The sequence below is a fragment of the Arachis hypogaea genome, chromosome 20 (genome assembly GCF_003086295.3).
Source record: "Arachis hypogaea cultivar Tifrunner chromosome 20, arahy.Tifrunner.gnm2.J5K5, whole genome shotgun sequence".
Lineage (NCBI taxonomy): Eukaryota > Viridiplantae > Streptophyta > Magnoliopsida > Fabales > Fabaceae > Arachis > Arachis hypogaea.
In genome coordinates this window covers 48,530,951-48,538,462 of record NC_092055.1, presented here as the reverse complement: position 1 = coordinate 48,538,462, position 7,512 = coordinate 48,530,951, and the positions used below count along the sequence as shown (strand labels likewise).

The window sequence follows — 7,512 nt, the reverse complement described above, 5'->3', positions numbered from 1 at the left end:
AAGGTTCACCTAAGTAATTCAGCTCTGCTTTTGCAGGATTTTCAGGATCATAAGCTTCTTCTGCATAAGAAGCCTCTTGAGTACTGTTGGATGCAGCTTGCATTCCATTCAGACTCTGAGAAATCATATTGACTTACTGAGTCAATATTTTGTTCTGAGCCAATATGGCATTCAGAGTATCAACTTCAAGAACTCCCTTCTTCATAGGCGTCCCACTACTTACAGGATTCCTCTCAGAAGTGTACATAAACTGGTTATTAGCAACCATGTCAATGAGTTCTTGAGCTTCTGCAGGCGTTTTCTTTAGGTGAATGGATCCACCTGCAAAAGTATCCAATGACATCTTTGATAACTCAGATAAACCATCATAGAATATATCCAGGATGGTCCATTCTGAAAGCATGTCAGAAGGACACTTTTTGGTCAGCTGCTTGTATCTTTCCCAAGCTTCATAGAGGGATTCACCTTCTTTCTGTCTGAAGGTCTGAACATCCACTCTAAGCTTACTCAGCTTTTGAGGAGGAAAGAACTTGGCTAAGAAAGCCGTGACTAGCTTATCCCAAGAGTTCAGGCTATCTTTGGGTTGAGAGTCCAACCACACTCTAGCTCTGTCTCTTACAGCAAAAGGGAAAAGCATGAGCCTGTGGACTTCAGGATCTACTCCATTAGTCTTAACAGTATCACAGATCTGCAAGAATTCAGTTAAGAACTAAAAAGGATCTTTAGATGGAAGTCCATGAAACTTGCAGTTCTGCTGCATCAAAGAAACTAGCTGAGGTTTCAGCTCAAAGTTGTTTGCTCCAATGGCAGGAATGGAGATGTTTCTTCAATGTAAATTGGAATTAGGTGCAGTAAAGTCACCAAGCATTCTCCTTGCATTATTATTATTTTCGGCTGCCATCTCCTCTTCCTGTTCGAAAATTTTTGAAAGTTTCTCTCTGGATTGTTGTAATTTAGCTTCTCTTAGTTTTCTCTTCAGAGTCCTTTCAGGTTCTGGATCTGCTTCAACAAGAATGTTCTTATCCTTGCTCCTGCTCATATGAAAAAGAGAGAACAGAAAAATAATAATAATAGGGGTCCTTTTTACCACAGTATAGAGGTCCCAGTGTGAGTAGAAGAAAAGAAGAAGAAGAAATTCGAACACAGATGGAAGAGGGGGTTCGAATTTGGGTGGGGTGAAGTGTTAGTAGATGAATACATAAATAGAATAAGATGAGAGAGGGGAAATTTCGAAAATAATTTTTGAAAAAGAGTTAGTGATTTTTGAAAATAGTTTTTGAAAAGGGTTAGTAGTTTTTTTTTTCGAAAATTCAAAATAAAAATAAAATAATTAGTTAATTAAAAAGAAATTTTTGAAAAAAAGGGAAGATATTTTCGAAAATTAGAGAGAGAGAGAGTTAGTTAGGTGGTTTTGAAAAAGATAAGAAACAAACAAAAAGTTAGTTAGTTAGTTACCGGCAAGTATACCAGATCGTATCAAGTAGTAAAACTCATTGGAGTGAGGTCGATCCCACGGAGATTGGTAGATTAAGCAACTTTAGTTAATTGGTAGTTTAGTTGAGCAAACATTGTTTTGATTCATGAGATTTGAACACTTGAAAGAAATTGCAAAGAATTAAATGACAAGAAATTTAAAGAACTAAAGTAATGAAGGAAAATTAAATGACTAAAAGTAAATGACGGAAACTTAGATTGCAAGAAACTTAAATGACATTAAAGATAAATTGCAAGGGAGTAGAGTGCAGGAATATAAAGTGCGAAAATTAAATTGCAAGTAATTTAGAGCAGAATGTAAATGGCAGGAATGCTAAATTACTTTGATATAAAAGGGAATTGGGTAGTGGGTAATCAAATAACTAGAAAACAAAAGAAATGAGAATTAATGATGGAAGAGATCATTAGGGATCAGAGATGCAGATTCTCATGAATTGATGTTGATCAATTCCTTCTCAATCATGGGTATAGATCCATGGCAGATTGTAGGTAATTGAGTTCCAATCTCTTGGTAACTCAATTTCTCTCAACACAACCAATTGCCACTCTCATGATCTAATTGTTCATGAGAAGAGATGAAGCTCATTTACTAATCCTTCAAGCCACACAATTCCCAGGATCTCAACCAAGGGTGGTTACATCTCACATACCAACCCAAAGTGTATTAATCAAGGAAATTATGAAAGGATGAACTCTAAACTGAATTATATGGCTCCTTTCTCAAATTCACCACCCAATTCATATAGATTCAACCCCTCTCTCGATGGTGATTGAATCTTTGAAGAACAAGAGTTTCCTCTTGGATGAACCACTTGAATTGAGAAGGAAAAGAAGAGTTATCAACCCATTCAAATAAACAGAGCTCCTCCGCCTAATGAAAATGGGGTTTAGTGAATCATAGCTCTAAATTCAACAACAAGTGCAAAAGTAGACATTAAAATTGAGTAGAGAAGGATGAAGAATGAAGAAGTTCCTTTTTAAACTCAAATTTAAAATTGCAAGAAAAATAAAATAGCTTTCAGGTATCTTTCCCAAAATTGAAGAATGCTGTCAAAGTTAAAATACTAGAGTGGAAAGTAAAAATGCCTAAGTGTGTAAAAAAAAGTCCTCCCGTAAGTACAAAGCTTCTCTCTATTTATACTACTCCTAAACCCCTTTAGAGATCCTCAATTGGGCTAGCAATGTGGGATTTATCCTTGCTGAATTCTTGGCTCAATGGAAGAAGTGTTGCTAACAGAGGGAGCAGAGCTCATTCTCATTGCTTCTGGTCCAATGGCCTGGCGTTACTGGCAAACACGCCAGTTCAAGGCACATTGGCAACATGCCAATGCACTTTCTGGGCTGGGAGCTTGGTGCTTGGGCGTTGTTAGCCCAAGTTATCGCCAATAACTTGGCTTTTCTTCCTCTTGGCTCCACTTTTCATGCCTAATGTTGCCCCTGGTTTGAGCTTTAGTTTTATTCTTCACTATCGACTATTATACATGGTTGGAAATCTCTAAATGTCAGATTTTTAACGCAACTAGAAGCACTCAAATTGGATTTCTGTAGCTCAAGTTATTCTTGTTTGAAGGAGACAGGGTCAGGCTGCCAAAATCGCACATGTTTTTGGTGAAAACGCCCTTGTTTCCAGCGTTGCCAACGTGCTCAGATTCTGAAGCTCTAAATGAAGGCAGCTTTTGAAGCTTCAAATGAATGCCAACCCCATACTATGATATATGGTTGAAAAGCTCTTGATGTCTACTTTCCAATGCCTCTAGAATCACCTCCTTTGAAGCTTTGTAGCTCAAGATATACTCCATTGAAGGTGACAAGGTCAAGCTGGCTTTACTACAGGTTGATACCATGTTCATCTATGAACTTTTAGGCCAAGTTTCTCCCTCAAATTTAGTATTCACCATGTAGTTCCATATATTCTTAGAAAGCTCTTGATTCCTACTTTCCAATGCCACTGGAATCACCTCATTTGGAGCTTTGTATCTCAAGATATACTCCATTGAAGAAGGTAAGGTCAGGCTGCCAAGTTTATTGGAGTTGTTGCTGGACACGCCTTCATTCCTTCCAAGTTGGCAACGTGCCAAACTTTCCAGGGCTGAGACATGGAGCTAGCATTTTTGATGAACACGCCCCTTGCTAGCAAGTTGGCAACGTGCTCGAAGCCTTCTTTGGGCTCATTCATGCCTCCTTGAATTTCAACTTCATGTTCTTGTTTTTGGGGCCTAAATATGACTCTGATTTGAGCTTCCATTTCTTACTTCACTATAGACTATTATATATCATTGGAAATCTCTGAATGTCATCTTTCCAACACAACTGGAAGCATGTCAATTGAGTTTTTGTAGCTCAAGTTATGCTCTATTGAAGAAGGTAAGGTCAAGCTGTCCAGCTCACCAGCGTTTTTGGCAAACACTCCTTTGTTCTTTCATGTTGCCAACATGGGTTGCTTCATTCCAAGATTGCCTAGCTGCTGGCGTTGTTGATGAACACGCCCTTATAACTCCAAGTTAGCAATGTGCTAACTTCATCCTCCTTGTCAAGCTTCCTAGCATTGTCATTGAACACGCCTTCGGAACGCAACGTTGGCAACGTGCTCGAGCTATCATCCAGGGCTATCTCCTTCCTGAACCAAGCTTTCTTGCTGCGTTGCTTGCCTGCGTTGTCTTTAAACACACCCTTGTTACCAAGGGTGAACAACGTGCTCGAGGCTAGAAGTTGCCCTCCAAGGTTGCTTGGTGCGTTGCCAAGGAACACGCCTTCAGAACTTGGCGTTGGCAACGTGCTTCACACCCTTCCTATCCAAGCCTTCTTGCTGCTGGCGTTGTTACCAAACACGCCTATAGAAACTGGCGTTGGCAACGTGCATCAATGTTGGCAACGTGCATGAGTAAAGATCCATGGCTGTTGGCGTTATCTTCAAACACGCCGTTGTTGGTGGCGTTGGCAACGTGCTTAGGAGAGGGCCATGGCTGTCTTGCATTGTTGGGCGTTGTTGGCAACCACTCCAGCTCTTCCTAGAGTTGGTAACGTGCATGATCACTTCTCAGGGTTGCTTCCTTTGTCCCTGGTGTTGCCTAGGAACACGCCCTTGTTCCTGGCGTTAGCAACGCCCAAGTCCCTTCCTCCTTGCCTAGCTAGCTATATCCCCAATCTTTCTTGCTCCTATTCTTCTTTCAACCTTCCTCCAAGCCTTTTGGTCACCTGTCATCAATCAACAAATGCATCAAAGCTATGTTAAAATTATGAGACTTCTTATCATCCTTGATATATAAACAATTATAGCACAAAACCTCATGAAAATGCATCAATATACTCATGGTTGATTGAATCCAAATACACATGAATTTCTACCCAAATGGCTTACTTGTAACCCAAAAAAGTGTATAAAACTTATAAAAAAAATGAAAAATTGTTTGAAAAACTAGTATAAGATGACTTGTCATCAACCACCAACCCGACTGAAGCCGATACCTGGTTTCAGGCTATGGAGCGAGCACTGCAAGCGCAGATGGTACCTGAAGAGTAGTGTGTTGAATTTGCTACCTATCTGCTCACTAGGGAAGCATCGTATTGGTGGCAAAGAGCCCTACGTCTCCTGCAATAGGGTGATGACCCTATCACCTGGGATGCCTACCAGGTGAAGTTCTATAAGAAGTACTTTCCAAATTCTGGTAGGACGACCAATGAACTCGAGTTACTGCAGCCGAAGCAGGGTGCTTGGTAAACTCCGATTTTGTGGTTTATCTTGTACTTAATTTGGGGGATTTTATCAAATTTTCTCACATTTATTCAATGAAATAGCATGGTTTTGCAATTCTCCCTTGATTTGTGCTTAAATGTGAAAACATGCTTTTTAGGCCTTAAAATAGCTAAATTTAACTCACTTTAATTCTATTCGATGCCTTGATATGTTTGTTGAGTGATTTCAGGTTCATAAGGTAAGTATTGGATGGAAGAAGTGAGGAGAAAAGCATGCAAAGTGGGAGAACTCATGAAGAAATGAAGGAACCGCAAAACTGTCAAGCCTGACCTCTTCGCACTCAATCGACCATAACTTGAGCTACAGAGGTCTAAATGAGGCAGCTTTAGTTGCGTTGGAAAGCTAACATCCGGGGCTTTGGAATGATATAAAATTTGCCATAGTTTCCTGACGTATAGGGGCGCGTACACGCACATGACACGCACGCACTGATGGATCAGTGTGGGTCCATTTTGGGCAACTCGTTGGGGGCGATTTGTAGCTCATTTTGGGCCCAATCCAACTCATTTCTGATGCTATTGAATCCAAGGGTTGAAGGGGGAATGAACCAAGTAGTCATAGTTTAGTTTTCACCATGGTTTAGGTTAGAATTCTAGAGAGGGAAGCTCTCCCTTTTCTCTAGAATTTAGGGTAGTTTAGGTTAATCTCTCTCAAATTCATCTTTCAATTCTTGTTTTGATTTCAATTCTCTTTTTATTTTAGTGTTCTATTGTCTTAATCTTCTTAGTTTCTCTTGTTAGTTTCTTATTTTGCTCTCTTTTATGTTTATGAACAATTGTTAGATCTTGATTTCCTCTAATGAAATTTTATGTTTCCATGTTTCTTTTTATGTTGATCTTGATTGTTATTGTTGATTTCTTGCTTGAGTTGGTTATGGGTTTCCTTTAATTCTTACATTTTATGATGTTTACTTTTCTTGCACACTAGATGTTTGATAAAATGTTTCCTCTAGTTTTTGAGTAGTTTTCTTGACTCTTGGCCTAGGCTAAGAGAATTGAGTGACCATGAGTCATTGGGTCTCATTGAATTGGTGATTTGAGAACCCTTGGTGGTCAATTTGATATCCGTTGACACTAACCCACTACTAATCTAATTAGTAGATAGGTTGGGACTTATGGGTTGATGTTGATTAAGCCATTTGATATACTTCAAGTATAGAAGTAAACTTAATGAGCTTGGTTCCTTATAATTGTCAATATATAGTTTGTAGACAAGGATGGTGATCTCAATTATCTATGTCTAGCCAAGAGTTCTTTTGCTTTATTTCATTAGTTCTTATCATTTACTTTCTTGTTGTTTACTTTCTTGAAAAAATATAAAATCAAACCCCCTTACATCTTCATAGCCAATAATTAAACACTTCATTGTAATTTCTCGTGAGACGACCCGGAGTCTAAATACTTCAGTTAATTCTTATTGGGGTTGGTACTTGTGACAACCAATATTTTTTATGTGAGAATTGTTTGTTGGTTTGGAGCTATGCTTACAACGAAGTAATTCTTTCTATAAGAAGAAAATCTAGACCAATACGACAAAATCTCATCTATCAGTGCTATGTCCGTATCTGAGTATACTGACAAGTTTGAGGAGCTATTCAGGTTTTCCCGCATGTGTCAGGGAGCTCCGGGAAACTTCGTGGAATAGAAGTGCATTAAGTATGAAGGAGGACTCCGGAGTGATATCTTTAGTTCAGTGGGGCCAATGGAGAACAGAACTTTCTCAGAGTTGGTGAATAAGAGCAGGGTTGCTAAAGAGTGTGTGAAAAAGGCAGCTGCAGAGAGTGGAAGCCATAGGGGACCATTCCCATAGAACCGAGGGAAGAGCTTTGCTCCTAGAGGTTCGCCTTTCAAGCGGGGAGGTTCTAGACCACACCAGACTTAGGGTCAAAACAATATCAGGAGGCCCAACAACAACAAGTCCCAAGGGAGAAGATTTGGGAAGCAGCCTCAAAACGAGCAAGCTTGTGCTAGGTGTGAAAGTCACCATCCCGGAGCCCCGTGTAAGGCCGGATAGGGCTTTTGCTATTCTTGTGGTAAGGCGGGGCATAAAGCCTCAAACTGTCTGGAGAAGTAGAAGCAAGGTGCAGGGAGAGCACAGCAGCCTGGTCGGGTGTTCACCACATCAGCTGTAGGTGCCGAGGGATCCGAGACACTTATCCGAGGTAAATTTGAAATGGCTAGTCAAATTTTAAATGCTTTATTGATTCCGGAGCAACAAATTCATTCATTGCATTTGAAAAATCTAGTGAGTTAAGATTAAAGATT

General features: G+C 39.7%; 1 non-coding gene across 1 annotated transcript; it reads left to right on the top strand.

The window, feature by feature from the left end:
• Positions 1-397: 397 nt before the first annotated feature.
• Positions 398-505, top strand: LOC112788285 (small nucleolar RNA R71). Its single transcript, XR_003195654.1, has one exon. It is a non-coding gene; the product is annotated as a small nucleolar RNA R71 (small nucleolar RNA).
• Positions 506-7,512: the final 7,007 nt, after the last annotated feature.